At 37.0% G+C, this 20,774-nt stretch overlaps 1 protein-coding gene across 1 annotated transcript in view; it reads right to left on the bottom strand.

Moving 5' to 3' along the window:
* Positions 1 to 20,774, bottom strand: part of Nlg3 (Neuroligin 3) — a 262,901-nt gene that overhangs the window by 232,721 nt on the left and 9,406 nt on the right. The window lies entirely within an intron of this gene.

Consider the following 20,774-nt stretch of genomic DNA (forward strand, 5'->3'; position numbering starts at 1 on the left):
ACATTGATTTATTGTACAACTGGCAACACCTGCTTGCACTAGCAACCGGTAAAACTTCGATCTCCATCTCTCTTTGCATCGATTACGTTACACGCGCCTCTCGCTCTCACACACACATGCACATCTCTACATGAAATATTAATATTTCCCAAATCTAAGTATATTTTCCTATCTTCAATATGATAATGACGATTACATTCTACGGAAATCAAAAATAAAAATGCTGTCAAGTATAATGAATGAGTCAATTTCGGTCCCGACAAAACTAACGCTATAAATACCCAACATTCGCAGTTAACTTCAATATCTTACGATGGTGTAGAGGCTAAGGACAATGTCTACGGCGCGGACGATCCAGGTTCGAATCTCATAACTATAAACTTTTTTTAATTAAAATCACGTGACTGAAGGGGGCCGAGGGAGCTGATAGGTTAGGTGGAGTACCAAGGGGGCCGATAGGTTAGGTGGAGTACCAAGGGGGCCGAGGGGCGGAGTTCCACGCTTAAATCGCTACTATACTCGTTCCATCCTGCGTCGATTTCGATGACGCTGATAGGTTACCCCCACTCCCGTTTGCGCCAGAAGTCTCTTTGTTACACTACTGGACTAATGAACAGGTCTTTCTTATGAATTAATTCAAAGAACTGCTGTTTTACATCCACACAATCTTACATTTTGACAAATCCTTTTTGAAAAGAATCCAGATATGTTGAGAAATATAATGTGTTAGTTCTATTCTATGACTTGAGTCGTACTTTTGATACGAAATCACTAGTGATATAATGTATCAAACATGACGATATTGGAGTTGGAATAGTGGTTAATCTACTGCTCTTCTTATCTGATCAATCGTGAGAAGTATACAATACGTAACATCTGAAAATAGACAAATATATTTGAAACCTCTAAAGAGATTTATTGTGACTCTCAATTTTTTTTATTTTAATCGAGGATATATCTCGCAGGTTAAATGCCATTGATCATACCATATCATATGTACGCATATGTTTGAAGGTGGTCAACCACCTTCAAACATATGCGGTAGTTGTTTGAAAAATATCACTTTATCAGAAAGTCCGCAATATATAAAGCAAATTTTTCTAGTTTGAAAACGCTGCGTTGTTTTTTGTTTGTTTGGCAGCTGTTAATAGCGAATGTTTTTGGTGAATTCGTGAAAATGGGAAAAATTGATCAGCCTTATGTGCTACAATACTTTTATTTGAAAGGCATCAGCGCAACCTATATGATTCTGGGTGAGTTTTCTCTTCTGTTTATGATAGTAAAATATTGGGTAGCAGAGTTTGAATGAGGTCGTACGAGCTGTCAAGACGGGCATCGCAATGGTCGATCAAATGAGGTGACGACTCCAGAAACGGTGATGAAAATCCAGTTCTGAATGATCGTCGACTGAAACTGAGCGAGCTACCAGATTTAGTAGGCATTCCAAAAAGTGCGGTAGCTGTGTGAAAGATGTGTTTCGGGTTTGCTCACACTTAAGCAAAAACTGTGTCCTGAAGATGTCTGGCTCAGTGGTCAAAGATATACCAACGATGGAGAAGTGAAGTCGGCAGTTGATGGCTATTTTGAAGAGCAAGATATTTCTCATTTTAAAAACGGCATTGAACTCATTGAACGTGGCTATGAAAAGTGTATAGAGCTGCAACGAAAGTGTGTGTTTTCTTCGTTGGGCCGGGTACTTTTGGAACCACCACGTGATTGATCAGTCCGATATATTTCCTACATGAAAAAAGAAATGAAAATTTTTTATGTTTTTTACCACTTTTATTTGTAACTAACGTTACTGCAGTTTCGTCCTATATGAACATTTTCAAACTTAAACAATAAACTAAGAATGATTCATTACATTCGCTGATATATACCATTCAGGTACTTGATTGAGTACCTGAATTTACAGTTCACAATGCGCATGTGCCAATTTAAAAACCGGAGAGTAAATTGAATCGATTTGGTCATTTAACAGGTTGCACCCGCAATGTTTATGCTTGTGAATTTCCAAGGATTCTAAATAATTGAGTTTGCAACCCTTCCTTGCATAGTGCAGAATTTCCGTATCGTTTAGATTCGGAAACTTGTGGTTGCATGCCAAGGAATGGTTTGAAAACGTCGAATCATTTTTTCCCAGTCTGAATGACCTTTCATGTTCAGCATACCGTTTTTGGAAATTTCGTCCGCATTGTCCCACATAAACACTATCACACTCCGGACACTTGAGCTTATAAACTCCAGATTTGTTCAACTTGTCGACCTTATCTTTGGCATTGAAAAGAAAATGAGATAACCTTTTATGTGGTCTGTGGAAGAAACCTGCGATAATTTCTGTTCTTTTTCCAAAATATGTTAGCGTTAACCATTTCTTGATTTCTGGCTGTTTGACCTGAGGATATATTAATCTGCAAGTGAATTTCCGACTTTGTTTCCTGACTAACTTCTGGATAGTATCTGCGTTGGAACCGTTATTATGACCTATCTGTGTAATTGTATCAATTTCTCTAGCTAGATTGTCTGCAGACAAAGGCAGTGAGAATGCTCTGTGCAGCATTAAATTGTAGGCTGCTAATTTATGACTGTCTGGATGGAAAGAATCGCTTGGGATGGTGATGTCTGTATAGCTAGGTTTTCTGAAAACATTGAACTCGAATTTATTCTGATTGTGTGTAATGGCCAGGTCTAAGAAATTTATTTGTTTCTCTATCTCTGTTTCGAGTGTGAACTGAATGTTGCTATTGAGATTGTTCATGAATGTCATAAATTGGTTCAGCTGCCGTGTAGTACCTCTGAAACAGGCAAGAATATCGTTTACATATCTGTACCAAAAATGAATATGTTTTTACCCAGGTCGGAGTTTACTATCTTTGTCTCCAAGTTGTTCATAGATATGTCTGCTAGAAGTGGACTAAGGGGTGAGCCCATTGGTTAACTTGAATGTTGTTTATAGAAAAGTGGTGAGAAACAGAAATTTTCATTTCTTTTTTCATCATGATCTCCTACCACATAGTAAAGGCTACATCCATCAATTTATATTTTCTACAGGATGTATGTTGCATCGATTGAATTGTATATATAAATTTAATGTATGAAATGAATATTTCTGAATATGGGAGGCTACCTTTCAATTTTAATCCTCATTATTAGCATTTCATTTCAAAATGTGGTGCAGAATCATTTTTATACCTTTATTTCACTTGGAAGCTTGAATGGAAGCTTAATGTGACAGTTCCAACACCAAAATCTGCTAATAAGTAGAAAACTGAACTATAATCTCTAACAAAATTAACCTACTCAAGACTGTGAAAATGAAGTAGCTCCGTGAATTACATCCTCAACTATTCTTCAAACTCCAGAATGAATTTGTTCAAGTTGCATATTCAACTGATGCCTAGTAGAGAAGGCATAAGAAATAACATTCGTCTCCAGGCTAAAAACTTGCAAAACTAATCTCAACCATTTATACTTGAATCTCTCCGTGGATATAACCTGAACGTGTATAACGACAACTTCAGAAGGAGTTAGTCTGACAAATTGCATGATTTCCCAGCATTTACGCATCTCATTATGCTTTCGAGAGAGCTGAAGCGGATGTTTTTTGCGATTAGTTATTGATAAACGACACCGGCAAAATGGAAATGGCTGAAAAAGGGGATAAAAATGCATGTATTTCGGCTTTATCATGGCCGAGCTGAATACAATTAACCCTCTCATTTGAATAATAGTGCTTAGGGGTAATAGAGTCGCACAACTCAAGAGATGTACGACGAGTCCGCTAGAGGGGAGAGTTCAGAGAGTGCGAGATAGTGGGACTGAAATGGAAGTCATCTTTGATTTCCGGAAAAGTTAATGTTAATTTCCATCATATTCGTCGATAATTTCCGGAAAAAAACTCTCTAGAAAACGTTGAGAACCAGAATATTGTTATGCTTTTCCCCGTGAGTTGAACAATAATTGACTAAACTGAACAATAATCAAATTCAACTTTATTTCACTCCCAAAACAATAAAAACTTCAACTAAAACTTCAACTATAATTCAAATGATGTCAATCGCCTTATTTGATCGCTCTGCACCGCACTGTCACTTCAACTCAACTATAATGATAGGTTCGTAGGTAGCGTTTATATATGCCAATCGAAGGGCCTTGAAGATGGTAGAATAGTCGCTGGAATTCCATTGAAGCCGGTAGTTTTATTCTCGCCACGTCTAGAACAGTCGAGAACATCTAACAACTGCGAAACGTCGACTGCATTGGCGTGCTCTTGACCACGTCACAATTGATTTATAACTACCAGTGGCGGCCTGCGTTATTTTCTTCAGGGCAGATTTTACAACAATACAAAAATACACATGGGCTGAAAAGTCCCATACCTGAGAAAGGAAAAGTTTTGAAATTGTATTCCTTCATCAATGTAATCTCCATTAAAAGCATCACAATCATTCCAGCGCTGCTCCACCATTACAATGCTACTTTTGTAGGACGACTCATTTTTTGGGTCAGAATAGGCCTCAGTTTCAGCAATAAACTCTCCATTTGAATATTTTTTAAGGTCTGCGGATTGCCAGTAGTCGCTGGGAGCCAACTCTGGCAAATACGGTGGATACAGGGGCAACTCGAAGTTCTATTCATGAAGTTTTGTTATTATTATGATCGACTTGTGATACAGTGCCGTTGTCTTGATGCAACAAATTTTTTTTCTCCGCCATATGCGGTATAATTTCGCAATTTCGGTCTGCAAATGCTTCAGTAACGCTATAAAATATTCACTGTTGATAGTGTTTTCCTTCTCAAGATAGGCAATGAATAATACACCACGCAAATCTCAAAATACCAAGGCCATAACCTTTCCAGCCGATTGTTGTGCTTTCGGGCGCTTTGACCGAGATTCACCAGTTATATTTGAACATGGTTAAACACAGCTCAAAATAATTAAGACCTTCTTGATTTTAGTCAACAGAGAGCTCGCGCGGCACCCACTTTGAACAGAGCTTTCTCATAGTCAAATGTTCATGCAACATAAAGCCAAGAGGTTCATCTGATATCTTCATAATGTCAGCTAACTCACGAAATTTCAATTTTCGATCATTCAAAACGATTTTCTGGAGTTTTTCATGTCTGCTGGTGCCATTTCCTCATTTGGACCTCCAGTGCGTTCTGTCTGCGTTCTGTCATCAGTATCTCTACGACCACGTATGCAGCAAACCAACGTTTAATTATTGTTTCTGATGAAGCGGAGTCCTTTCAGTCATTGCTTCATTTGAACGGTACTTTTCCCATCAAGAAGCAGTATAAAATCAAAACACGAAAAGGTTTTGCACCCATTGTTTCAAAAATAACAAAGTAGTGTTACTGTTATCACAATTACTCACGAACTTTTGAGTAGAATATCATGAAATTTCAACAGCTTACTTTTAAAAGTTAGTATTAACTGAAATATTGATGAGTGCAATGAGACTTGCGTCATCTATGTGTTATGCCAGAGACTTTTTTGACCCATGTAGTATATTCAATAAATATATGAAATTGACACTCTTGGGTTATTGTAATGTGAAAATTCCAAATGAACTTCAAAGAGAATTGAAACTATATCAATTTAAAGAGATGAGTATTGAAAACAAATCGTAAGAAATCGAGGAGAGTGACAATGCTATGAGATGCTGGTATAAAACTATTGATACAAATAATCAAGCAGTAAATTATGGAGAAAAAAAAACAATTGAGATAAAAAATTAGAAATAAAGCTTTGTTTGTTTCTATATTTCTTGTATTTTCTACTGAAGTTACTGCAGTTTCGTTCTATTAGGACAGTTTATTGAATTCGACTGAAAATGTCCTTGTAGGATGAAACTGCACTAACCGTCAGTTACGAATACAAGTGTATAGAAACATAGAAAGATTTATTTTTCATGATGATCTCCTACCAAGTAGTAACTAACGGCTACGTTCATCAAATTATCAAAAAGTTAAAATAATGTTTGAAACATATTAAATGCAGTCGTATGTTATTCTAAAACAAGAGATTCGATTTTCGAATTTAGACTGTAACGATTACACTCATTTTCAAACTCCATGCCATAATAATTTGCCCATAATTTCCATCAACTGCTTATCGTATTGTTCTGATGCTAATCAAAGTAACGAATTGAGCGGGACGATAACGTTTGCCCCTGCTTTCCAAACATTTTGTGAAATAACTGGGAAAGTTCTGTTTTGACTGGAAACAAAGATTGAACGAGACGATATTTCTGCCAGGATTTTTCAGTAACTTGTGAATGAAGAAGAATCTATTTTGCTATACGAGAGATTCGAATGAGAAATTCAATATGATCAGCTATGGTTATCATCTGAACTGAAGATCAGTGTCCATGTACCATTTTTCTACCCATGGCAGACTTTGATGCAGCCCAAGAAGCTCATTCTGATGAAATCCGAATTGTTGAAGTAATATTCACATAAACTATATTTTTTGTGTTTGCCCTGCACGGTTGAATTTAAGAAGGGTTTATTTGGCCGAATTTGAATATGTTTGAGCCACAATAAACCCTTGCGTGTTGCAGTGGAGGGTCGACAAGACCCACTCACTTTGGACCTAACCTAACCTAACCTACAAAAATATATATTGTAAATTGAAGTCCGCTTCCATGTCTGTCTGCCTGTCTGTCTGTCTGCTTGTCTGAACGCGATAAACCCAAAAACTACCAAATGTATTTGCATATGGTTTCCATCAATAGACTGGGTGATTCAAGAGAAAGGGTAATGTGTATATTTGATTATTATTTTGGGGTAACTGGTTGAAATTTTGCGATAAACGCTGCGCTGCCTTGAGATGTAACAAAACAATGCAGTACATATTAATTTTCTCATATTGATCTACAAAAAAAAGTTTGAGAAAGCATATGTCTGTGTTTACTCATTTTGATATTGTAATAATGGTCATATTATGAGGTTATTGGCAAGCTATTCAAATGAGTACGACATTAATCTTTATCAAATGAATATGTTAGTTATTTTGAGCATTTCACGTGGATAAAAATTGCTGACACCAAACGATTTGCATTGTCATCTTAATATCCATTGGAAACATATTTTTGTCACCAAAACAAAGTGCTGTCTCTCGATGCGTGTTATGCTAACCAAGTTACGATAATTAGCGAATGATATCACCTCCTGATGATGCAATAGAGTAGAAGATATTTTGGGGTCCTGTTCACATCTCAATCAAAACTGATTTCTATGACAATAGTGAATATTTTGAATGTATATTAGTTTTGTTGTAAATGATTCATTTGTGTGCCGAAATGTTGAACTTATTTCTCACTCGTTTCGAAACTCATTTCCATTATCTAAAAAGAAAGCAAATGATGACGTTCACATTCCTTGTTTACCATGACAAAAGCAATCAACAGTAAAACAATTACTAGACCTATTTGTTGGCATACCGTAAACGCAATCCACTAAATTAGAATTGATGTTCTCAGCGCCATCATTGTTTCAATCCGATCAGAACAATGAAATGAATTGCCCATTCAGGGCCTTCTTCACCCCATCACTGGACTTCATCATTTTGGTTGTGCCTCTGTTATTAGAAAACACATCATAGGATCGCGGGTTATTACCCAAAAATCGTTCCAGCTATAAGTTTGGCGAATAACACGAAAAACAGGCCATTGAAAACCCCATAAAACGTAATTGAAAGCTCATTGGAAGACGTATATCTTGTCGGTTGGACGCGTAGGAAGCATCTTCACCAGTGTTGCCAAAGGAGCGTTTGTCGCGCTTTATGGTTTTTGAGGATTTTCTGCACATTTTACTCACTGTTACTTTGTCTCAACAGATTAGTTTTACCTCAGACTGCCTCAGGCCCATAACCATTCAGTGTTGAATTTTTGGTGAGAAGAAAAATGTTAACTGATTAACGAATCCACCTCTTCTGCACTTTTATATTCCGTGTACTTATTTCCATTGCAAACCACTTTCAACGCCTAATATGTCCAGATTATCAATGCAGTCGATACTTCGATCATTTCATTTTGTGAATGATAATTCTGGTCAAATAGTAGAACTGAAACTTTATTGAATACAATGGAAACTTAATTTAATATAGAACGTGGCAGGCACAAAGTAAGTGATCTGCTGTTCCATCATCCCCCAAACAAAGACAGTCCCCCCACAGTCTGAGTCTGTGTATATGATGATTAGGACGACAGTAACCTGTGAGTTGGCCTATGAGATAACGTGGGTTATTCCTAAACTAGTCTAACAATTATTTGGTAATATACTAACACACGACACACACGAAAGCCATAGAAAAATCGAAACTACTGACTGAACAAGTCGAACATAGTCGATTTTCTGGGAAAAGACACCACCCACTATTTCCACACTTGAATCCGTAATGCCGGTAATCACTTTTCGACAAAGTCTAGTCGAGCGAATTCTGGAACAGCTCAATATCAACAAGGGTTCTGGTTCTGATGACCAACCTGTCTTACAAGATAGATTTTTTTTTCTCCTTGATTGTTCGCGTTCAGGCTATTCCGAAAAAGGACAAACACAATCCTTCCAGTAACTATAGACCAGTCGCTTTTCTATCAGTGACATCAAAAATCATGAAGAAAGCCATAAACCACCATATCCTCAAATATTTGGAAGGCTTTAACATCTTGTGCGATCATCAATATGGCTTACGGAAACAAAGATCAACTTGCGGCATTCTATCGTATGTTACCATATTATGGCTTACGGAAACAAAGATCAACTTGCGGCATTCTATCGTATGTTACCATATTAGGAATAACGTAATCGAGAAACATGAAGAGTTAAGAGCTGTTGCGCTTGATGTTTTAACGCCTTCAACCGTCTGTGGCATCAGCGTTTGCTAGCCAAACTTCGATTCTATGGCTTATCAAATGATTTTTGTGCATGGTTATCCAGCTTCCTGAAAGAACGTTTTCTGCAAGTGGCGGTCGATGTGTATCTCTCAAATACTTCCACCATCAACGCTGGTGTTCCCCAGGGATCCATATTGTCACCAACCCTCTTTTTATTGTATATCAATGACTTATTGGAAAAAATCAAGAATCCAATATATTGCTTTGTTGACGATAGCACACTGGTCTCGTCCATTTGGATTCCAGGACATCAGCACCTCTTCACTGGCAGCAGGAGGTTGCATATCCTATTGAGGATCTAGCAGTGATTTAGAATTGGAGTTAAAATAACCAGGTTCAATTCAATACCATGAAAACCCATGCATCGGTTCTCTCAAAAAACCGAACCAGATATTATAATGACAGGACAGACAATTACGCTTTCTGCTCCTTCAAGTTGATAGGGGGTTGAAGTTCTGTAGCTTTGTCCCTAAAAAAAGAATGTTTCGAATTGAATCAATCCGTGTCGGTTCTGTCTGAAGTCTGAGTTTGTCTGCCGTCCAGATGTTCAGTGTTTGTTCGGCAAAGCCTAAAGGTATGTCAATGACACCTTCTGATTGGATGCAAACTCTTGCAACACACTTCCCCGCAAGCCAGTCAGTAGCTTTATTTCATTCCAGGGTAGTGTGACAAGGAACTCAGACCTGAACAAGACCTAAATATATGGACCCTTCTCTTAGAATATTTTTTCCCAGCTCACTACCAACTTGGACGGTGAAATTCCAAAGCCGCTTGGTTCTGCCGTAATATATGTACTGATTTATGTGTGAGGTTGTTTACTGCCAATACTTCAAGTGTATATGTCAGTTTTGGTTCTATAACTGTATCTACCAGAGGTTACAGGTGATTTTGATTTGTCTGCGAACCACAAGCCTATTACGTGTGACTGGAAATATGCACAATTCTGTTTATTGTCCATTCAGCTAGCACTCACTCAATAGAAGTATCTATGAGATATGAAATGATGGCTCGACGATTTGAAAAAAAAATATCTGTCTCTTAATTTGTTTCGTATCTACTTTCGATTTGATTCTGTTGGTTGATTTTGAGTAGGTACATAAAAAAATACTATTTAATGATTTTGGGTTGGTTTCTTCTCAAAGTTCATTCAGTTTCCTTTTCACTGAATTGCATTCCATGAGATTCCATGAACAAAATACTTTTTTGAGGTGATGATTCAAGTATGCATCTCTATACCACGAATTTATATTTCACGCTTCTCGATCTAACTTTGCGGATATTCGTCAAAAAAACGTTATTGTGTTGGCAACGCTGGTATTTACCGACCTGCCGATAATGATCCCGCAAAATGGCTCAGTCGATAAGAGAAATGCCAACCCTACGCTATAGAACATCAACATTAGATGCGTCGCTCTTATTAATGACACAATTTAATAGAACATTAATTATGTTGTGCAGTCTAAGGCGATAATGTACGTTCATTAGGAGTCACAGCAGTTATTTAGGAGAATCTGGTGGCATTTCTCATCTTGGTGGGGACGTTTATCACGCTTTTATTAGCGTCAGTGTTTCGTTCACGATTCAACGAGAATAAAAAACAAAGGAGCGAAGTAATCGCCTTTTGGGAGCGATCGCTTAACGGAATACTTTGCGGTGAAGTAGGCGAAGATGGATTCTTTTGTTTTCAGTGGCTACTAGTTTCTTGTTTTTTCAGTAACGGTAGATGTGTTTTTGATTTTATTATCCAGCTGGAACGTTGCTTGTGAACTGTTGAAGGTATTACAATAGTATTGTAATGCAGAGACTCGGACTGCCGGAAGATAGTGTGTGTCGCCTCTGCTTGAAAAATGATGAAACAGCAGAACACATACTCTGTGCCAGCCCCGCTGGGGATCGAATTAGGTTTTTAGAGTTTGACAGAGCCGTTCTCTCACCATCTGACCTGAAAGACCACTCATCATACAAACTCATCGGCTTCGTTATGAAGCTGGGTTTACTTAGTCGAGTGTGAATAGGTATGAGCCACAATAAACCCTTACGGGTTGCGGTGGAGGATAGAATAGACCCAATCACTTTGGACCTAACCTAACCTATCTCAACCCAACCTTAGGTAATTAGTAGTTCATTATTGTTTCCAAAATTTGCGAACCATCGATACAAAACAACTTTGGTTCATACCAAAACATGTTCACCATTGACTCCTTGATAATCATTGAATCTGTTAACATATAAACTTCATGAATTGATAGATATTCCTGGGTCAATCTTCATCGCGAAAATTTCTCTGTCCAACTGTGAATTCTAGAATAGTGCGTAGATCGTCCATACTAGTAAAAAGTATTTTGAATTTCACAACTTCACATGGGGCATTATATTAGATGAATATGATTTTTGTGATAGACCTGGTTTGTCTTTCCACTGGTTTGGATAATTGTTGTCAGCGATCTCGTCTTGCTTTCAGCTGTCAGCCTGTCTTGATGAGAAGGTGTCTGACTCATCTTGCTGGCGCGTAATCGTTGAAAACGAATTCGAGTTTGCCTGATATATGCCATCAAAGAGAGTTGAATGCATGGTCCGCTAGTATAGCTTACACAATTTCACCAAAAACATTTGAATGAAATGCATTTGTGAACAGATTCTGTCATTGAAGAAAACAAAATTTGGGCTTGTAGGTCGTGGTCTATTGGAACTTTTGGTGCCATACGTTTCGTCTGGTACTGCTGCAGACATCGTCAGTAGTATGTGAGTTGACTGCGATAACGAAAGTTATATGTCAAATTTTCAGCAACGACTGTGAGCTTTATTATTCAAAACATTTTAGCAGGATTGTATTACCTCGTTTCATTTTGCACCAGGAGCTACCGTTCATATGTTCATTCATTCTTTGGAAAAAAGTTCTCCCCGTTTGACCAATATGAAGTTTGGGGCAAGAACCATAAATCAACTCATATACTCCTGATTCATTCGACACTGCAGTTTTATCTTTATTGTTTTTAATGATCCAAGCTTTTCTTTTTTTTAACAAGCGATGTCATTAGTGGGTTTATTAAAGTATGAAAATATTCTACGACGCTCATTATCGTTTCTTCAAGTGTTGTTGACCTGAAGAATGCCTTGTTTTCGTAGTTTCTTTAGAAGAATGAAGTCGATGATATATATACCTTGTCATTGTTGTTGATAGCAATTTATCTGATGAATCAAATTAATGATTCGAATTGTAATATGAAACACTGATTATGTGAATTTCAGAGAGTATCAACAGGTCTCATGAAGCTATGGTACAGTGAAACATATGTTGCGGTTTTGTAACCTGTTCAGTGAGAATCTCAAGATACAGTGTTACTTCAATCGAGAATTGACCAATATTATCAAATGAAATATATGTTTGAATTATGTTTTTTCCGTTAACCACCTATCGTACAATCCTCAGAGGTCAAAACTTGTGCGAGCTAAGAACTAACGAGGTCTTATGTTTTAACGTATGATTCCTAACACGAGTTGAAGGAGAGCAAGTGAAAATCAACTTTTCAGCCTGCGGCTTGAATCATTGACTCACACATCGGCCGATTAACTGAGTGAACAAAGCACCCACGTTGAACCGCCCATCAGCTACAGACCGACCATTTTCATATTCTATCGATTTTTGAAGTGATAACTTCTTATGTGAGGACGAACCGCTTCGTTACCTAACGTGTTACAGCGCCTGTCTGTCTGGATTTCCTTTCTCTCACGCATACATCAGCGGACGGCAGGCTACTCCTCTCCCGTCCCGTTCGGTGTTAAGTGTGCGATAGATATATATTATTGACAGTATCATGAAATCTTACCAGCAAACACACAATATTCTCTTATTATGTGTATTAGTATCATTATTCAATACTACAAAAGTAACAATTGGCTTACTGCTATAACATATGTTCATACACAAAATAATTAATGAAATATTCCATCAGTGAATACTCATTTCTTACATTATCATATAAATATACATAATAAGTTATCACTTCTATCAGGCGTTCCGAGACGTTCTTTTTTTTAATAGGAATTCAGTCAGGAAAAAATTCAGAAATCAAAGCACCAAATAAACAGAAATATTTTGCATTTACTGAACAATAATAACAATATACTACTCGTAAATTCTATGACATGATAGTGTCATGAATTATTCTTACACAAATGTTTGCAGAACATTGTTTATATTTCGAAAACTTGGTTTAGAAATCACTGTCAGGGTGCACTGCAACAATTTCATGATGAATTGTGCAAAATTATCTGTGATGATTCAAAAGTTAATTCAGCCAAAATATTTCATGTCTCCACTCCATCTCGTTTTCGTTGTGAGGTGAAAATCCCGTCTCCCAATGAGTAACGCGCCCCTTCAGCAATAAAAATAGGTAGCAAACGAAGTCCCTCATCTCCTGCTGAGTCGAGTACCCTGTCAATGAAAATGTCTTTATGATAATCGCCGACTCATTTTCGACATTACACTTGCAAACACCATTCGAAAATTCCTTTATTTTCCTCCAGACTCGATAGACTCTATAAAATATAATGGTGGCCAATCACGTATATAGATAGAGCTGCTCAAAGTGAAACGTACTTCGGCGCAAGAATCCTGAAAAGCTAATGTCGAGTATTCATGAGGAAAATGGCACCGGTTCGAAGTTCAACAATGCCCTCGGGACCAATGATGCGCCCCACATTATCGCGGAACTGAACTTGATTATTTGACGAGATTCCCGGATTGCACTCCATCATCCGGAAGTGTTTACTGGATATAATCAGACTGCCTGGCAGTTCTTATTGTTTGTGTTCAGCAATGAGGAAAATATGTTTGGATTCTATTCATATTCGTTTATTGAAAATGGCATTCAACCTTAACAAGTCATTTGGAAGAAGAGAATATCTGAGAATATTTGAATAAAAACGAAACTGTTGGTGTCTTTGTGTAAAAACAAGATTTTAATGAATAAAACGTTTGATCAATTTGAAAAATTTTTTTCAATGTTTCCAAACACAACTTAATAATTCTAACTTACAAAAATTCCTCAACCTCGTTGCTTGTGTACAACCGCTATCTGAACTCACTTCATAACAAACCTAAGGATAAATATTCCAGAATATGCGTCAGTTTGCTCCATTGGCGGTTAGTATGCTTGCTTCATTCGCTCCAATCATGGACGTGATACCTTTATACCTTTTTGCTCACCACGTAGGTTTTTTTTCTCCTCTGTAACTTGGCATAGCATCTCACCTGTTGAATTTTGTATCCGTTACTTTCACGTCTAAACACTCCTTCAGGGTAATATATAGGCATTTCCTCATGAGCTATTTATTCTTCGATCTATGGTTTTTTCGATGAACTCTTAGCAGGTTTTCTTTCTCAAAAGTCGTATCATTTTCATTATTCTTCCACATCACGGAGATAGCTGACCAAGCGAAACCCTAGTTGAACCGGTGTCTGGGTCCTGATGATTCTAATTGTGTTTCAGCCTTACTCAAATGGAATAAGGCTGGAACACAATTAGCATATAGAAGAATATTTCTGGCTTATACTCTTGATACTAGTTGAAACTGGTAGATTTCGTTGTCAGAGCTCTTCCAATCGCGATACAACATGCCATTCGGCAGTAGGATCTCTTGACAACGCATTGTTTGGTTGTGCACCTTGACTGCATTAACCTTTCTTGATTCCATATCATTTCTAGAAACATATGGATTCGATTCACGATGGAATTCCAGGTAAGCTTTCCCAACTGCTACCGTAGTTGTCGGTTGATTCGTCAAACCACCAACACTGACATAAAAACTTGGCAAGTTGACTTGGGGGTCACACCCATAGGTGGTTCCACTTATGTCTCACACAATGCACAGGTGTCTTTGTTTGTGTTACATCAGCATGTCATCAGCACTAAACACGCAATGCACTACACCTAAGTTGAAGTTTTGTGTGCTGAAAGCAATTTACAAAAACAGTTGTTTGAAGAACTGTACTTTATGAAAAGGAATTCCAACAACATGAACAAAAAGACTGATCTCAACAACCTCAGCAATATTTACAATTACATTTCAAAATTGGAGATAATCCCTCCAGGTTCCCCAAGTAAGAGAGTTTTGGGTTTGGTCTCAGTGCTGAGTCTATCAAAAAAACACCCCGACCTTAAGTTCACAATGGAATTTGAAAATAATAACTCACTGCTTTTGCTGGACGTTCTCATCACAAAGTCCAACAACTCCTTCTCACACACGATCTAACAAAAACCTACCCATACTAATCGCTACCTCAATGCCAAGTCCCATCATCATCCTGCCCAGCTGAATTACGTTCTGAATTCCCTCATACATCGTTGATAGATATCTCTCGAATAGTTTCACCATCAACGCTGGTTTTCCTCAGGGATCCATATTGTCCCCAACCTTATATATTGCTTTGCTGACGACAGTACAGTTATCTTGTCATTTCATATGGATTCCAGGACATCGGCTGCGAATACATATGTTCACCGGCAGCAGAAAGTTGTATATCTTGATGGGGATCTAGAAGTGATTTTGAATTGGGGTGACATTAACCAGGTTCTATTCGATGCCACAAGAACTCAGGGATCGGTTTTCTCCAAAAAGATAGATGTCTCCGAACAGAATATAATAATTTCAGGACAAACAACCCCGCTTTCTGCTTCGATAAGTTTGTTAGGTGTTGAAATGGATCCCAATATGTCTTGGCACAATCATGTCGCTGGAACTGCAAAAGCTGCTCCTCGAAAGCTTAGAATACTGTTCCGAACCAGAAAACTGTTGATGTTTTATAAAGCTCAGATCAGACCTTCTTAGGAGTATTGTTCTCATGTATGGAGCTCTGCCCCTAAGCATACTCCGAAGCTGCTGGATTTCATTTAGAAAAGAGCCATCCACCTGCTTGGTGACGCGAATATTACTTGCAACCTTGAGTGCCTGGAACATCGAAGTAAGATTGGGGATCTGTCTCTCTTCTATAGATACTTTCACGGAAAGTGTTCGAGTGACTTGGCACATTTGATTCCATCGAAAACAGTACATATGCGACGGACTGTGGCTACTTATCATTCTGAGGTTCAACTCAGTACACTTCAAACTTCACTGTTTAAGAATCGTTTCATTTGGAGAACTGCGTTTATGTAGATTAAACTTTCTGAAAACGTTTTTCCAAATAGATTCAATCTCTAGCGATTCAAATTCAATGAGAATCGCTCCTTCCGCATAGACTCCGCTTTCAGAGCGCGTTGAGAATTTTCCTGTAGTGCTTGTGTTTATTCCTTGAAAAATATCGAGAATAGTTCTCAACGCGTGATAAAATTTGCTCTTTGAATGACAACCCTACTTTTTTTTCCAAAAAGAAATGTTCTTCATATTCTTCGAAATATTCATTATATTCTATGTGTGACCAAGTAAAAACGCCAAGTAAAAACAAATATAGATTTGAGAGACCATTGAAAAGTGTTTATGAGAATATATCGGACATTTGATCTTCAATACCCAGAATGAATAATCGATAGTGCCGTTAATTATTTGAAATAGTAATTTCATAACGCTTTTAGAGATATATCAGAGAATAATAATTTACGCTAACTCAATTAGCCAATGTCAGTAACTCGAATCATTTCCAGAATTTATTGTTGTGGAATACTGGCTGGCAATTAGTATCTCTCGTTTTTTGAACAGTAAATTGGGAATTCTGTTTACTAAAATGATCCATGCTATATTTTCGCTTGATATGAACAGCGCGAATATTTTTTTCCGAAATGAGTTTTATGATTATTTGTTAAGGTTACTTTCAATCGAACAGTGAAAGAAACGATATTCATATGCTTTCGATATCAGGCAAATGAAATATGAATGTTACTCAATGTAATGCAAATGTTCAATAGTCAGCTGTGCCAAAATAACCCAAAGGAAAATCAGAAAATTCACTCTCACAAACAATTTTCATACAACGTACCCCATGAATATTACTGGAGTTTTTCCCAACACCAAATCGTTATTTTAACATCTCGTCACGTGTTTCGATCACCAAGTGATCATCTTCAAAAGGAAGATCACTTGGTAATCGAAATACTTGTCGGGGTGTTGAAATAACGGTTTGGTGTTGGGAAAAAACTCCAGTTATATTCATTACTACACCAAAGATTCCAAACAATGCATTGAAAGAACGTACCTCATGTATAGTTGAATAAGTTTTATATCAACAACAATTCTGATGATACGGAATTTCCATTGGGTGGAATTAATGACTACTAATATTTGTACTATTTAAACTGAATATGAAGATAGTGGTTGTATTCAGAATGTATGATATTGATTTTTCTGAAGAAAGGTTAGTTGGGTAATAGGGTCAATTTTTTTTTCTAAGTAACAATTGTTTTTTGCCAACGATCCAAATTCAATTGAATTTTTCTTCAGGGCTCGAAAAGTAGTTTCTTCGTGTTAACATTGTTTCACGTTGTTCTGTGTTGATGTTGTCTCGAATAGAGAACGACATTAAAAACGTTTTTTTATGTCGTACTGTGTTGATGTTGTTTCGAAAATTTGGTTGTTGCAATGTTTTTTTATTTTTTCTGTCATTTCTACATTGTTTAACAATGAATCAAGAACGGTGTACGATAGGAAATGATACATTACCAAACTGAATGGCCCAAAACTGTATAGACCATAATAATGAAATGGAACTGTGCTATATGGATTCTTTGGCGATTTCTGAAGTTTTATCTAGAGAAAATGCATTCATGACGCCAAATAAAATGTTTTCAATAAGGATGATAGTGAATCAGTTCTCATGGTGAATGAATCTAAAACAAAATTGTTGAAGGAGGTTGAAGCCTGTAACAGAATAGATGTCTTCACGGCCTCATGTCCAGAAAAGGACTTTGGAGACGAAGATGCTAATAGGTATAAGAGAAAGAAAATTCAAAAATTGACGTTCATTATTGAAAAATATCTAGGTTTTGAGTTGACAAACTCAAAATGGATATGATGGTTCCACGAATCATATAGAATGAATGGTTATTAGTTGAAAAATGTCGTTATTGGCACGTCATTCTTCATTGATGATATCTGAATAAGGAAAAGCCGCAACAAAAAAGTCACCCAACTTTACTTCAGAAATTGATACTGAAATCTGAAAACTCAACAGCATTCAAAACATTCATAAATTTTTGAATCAATCAAATATACTAATATTTGTTCGAAGTGTATTTTTTTTATCACAAATACCAGCATTCGCTGTTATTCTGAACGAAAGCAACCAAAATGTTATATAATAAAATAGCGTTTTTCTGCAGATAGACATGATTTGCAGGTTATAATAATTGACTACAAGTAGCAAATAAGCACAAGTATGTTCCACTGAAGTTGACACTTGTTAGTGGTTCACATAGTATACCAAGAAATGAAAAGAATATAGTAATAGCTCAAATCTAAGAGAAGAGTTTTCGTCATCTGATATATAAAAATGGATGTTTGTTGGTTGGTTGGTTGGTTGGTAAGTGATAAACTTCTACATCGCTCAACCGATCGTGATGAAACTTGACATGTATAGGTAATTTTTCATAGAGAAAGTTTTTAGGCTATCAATTTTTCTGTAACTCACTACTAGATGGTACTGTAGAACAATTTTTTGAAAGCACTGTTCTGTAACGCTGGGCAAAACAGCAGCGATACAGCAACATAGTACTAATTAGTACTACAACTACCAAATTCTACGCGGTCGAAGCCGCGGCCAACAACTAGTTATTATATAAATTTTTCAGATAATCACTGTTAAAATTGAATACTATAATTAACAAATAAAAATGTATTATCAATACAGAAACACCCACACTTGTTCACAAACATAGATATACGTATACAATAAAACATGTAATCTAACAATGTTTCTATTATCAATTAGGACTTTTTTATTTGGGTTATATTCCCAGTAATAACGTTATTCTGAGATATGAGATTTTTCCATAATAATATGAATATGCTCGATATAAATTGATACAAATAATAGTAAAAATGTATCATCCATACCTAGTATGGATAGATATCTACACACTTGTTCACACCATACATTAGTGAACATTTTTCATAAAGGTCGTGTTATCAGTATCAGATGTGAATCGAAAACGTATCTTATAGATAGCTAATACCAATCAAATCATACACTTGCATACGAACTAATACTATTCAACTTATCTCACTTCAAAATAACCCTTTTATTTTTCAGGGAACAAAGATATGAACTCTCTCGGTATGCTCGACAGAAGTGATAACTCAAACTAATCTCAGTTGAACTATTCGATATTGAAATTGTTCAACTTGAGAAAAGCTTAGGTTATTACTTTTTATGTATATTAATATGATAATAGAAGGAACGGTTATATATCAATAAAATCTTTCATTGATTATTTTGTATATGAACATATTATATTATAGTAACCATAAGCCTATTTTGACTTGAGTAGATTTAAATAATGATATTGATAATGTACACACACAATATTAGTATCATCATTTTCAAGCCATGTTTCACATAATGTACGTGCTTGCTGGTTTGATGATACTTTCAACAGTCTAACTCACACTAGAAACTGATCGTCTGTCCGACGAGAGAGGAAGAGCCTGCCTACCTTTCGCTGACGTATTCGTGACAGGAAAGAAAGCCAGACAAACCAGCGCCGTTACGCGTCAGGTAACGAAGCGGTTACCCCTTTCAATTTTTCGAATATTTTTATACGTGTCTGAAGTGTTTATGTCATTTCTCGAATGGCAACAATTGTTGTTATCTCAGATTTTTTCGGGTTTTCAAAACCTATAAAAATCCAAAACCGCATTACCTGCTGCCTTCTGGACATGAATGATAATTTCCATGCCACCAAGCTATAATAATAATGATTACTTTTATTGAAAGGTTACTCAGTACAAGAGTTACAAGCCTAACCTAACAAATGGCCAAATTCAACATCAGCACATGATGAATCGAAGCAGCTATTGGTCTTCCATTTATACAGCGCACCAGCCACCGCCCCGAAGTGGGGAGCTTCAGAATACCCCTGCGAGTGAGGTGTTTTCAATAGAGACAAGAGTCGTCATAAATGACGGCTAAGAGACGAAGAAGCTCCGCATGGCTGAATCGAGTCGAAGGTTGCTATGGTCATTAGAATGGCAATTTCGTACCATAAACACGTGGTATCCTCAATATTGACTAATCAACTGACACCTCTTCAGTACGGCATTATGGCGGCCGTAGAGGATATTCTAAAGTTTTTTTCGCAAGTATGAATTAAGATTTGCACATTCCAGCCTGGATGACTGCTGGTTACTCCAGAGGATTTCGCTGCAGGTATGGGAGGGAGAAATCTTCTTGAAATCTACCACAGGAAAACTAGTTTCCAAGCCAAAGCCGAACTGACCGTTGATCTGGTAAGCACTGAAAAAATGAAACCTCGATCTGTAAACCTTGATATAGACCATTCTTCTCAAGGAAATTTGAGGAGATGAAGTGTGCTGTACTGCCCCGATGCGGGATGAATCAGGTTTTCAGTTTTGGCATGATCTCACTTTTGTTAGCTGACCTGGAAATAACTGACTCCGTTGATGGATGGACCCATTTGGTTGAGTTTGAAGAGATGAATGTGATGTGATCCACCGTTAGCCTTCAGGGGTTTCACTGAATGGTTGAATACGTCCATTCACTTCGAACCTACATGCCTACCAATCTACATCAGACATATATCATATAACCCACAGGGCCTTGCATTTATGAGATCGTCACTCTTAGGAGACTGGAAATTTTCCCAATTCTTCTGATCAGCTGGAAAGAATTCATGTGTGGCAAAATAGTTTCCTGAACAAATG

The sequence above is a fragment of the Leptinotarsa decemlineata genome, unplaced genomic scaffold (assembly GCF_025532065.1).
Source record: "Leptinotarsa decemlineata unplaced genomic scaffold, Ldec_3_MD MMD2_tig00026354_RagTag_RagTag, whole genome shotgun sequence".
In the NCBI taxonomy this organism is placed as follows: domain Eukaryota; kingdom Metazoa; phylum Arthropoda; class Insecta; order Coleoptera; family Chrysomelidae; genus Leptinotarsa; species Leptinotarsa decemlineata.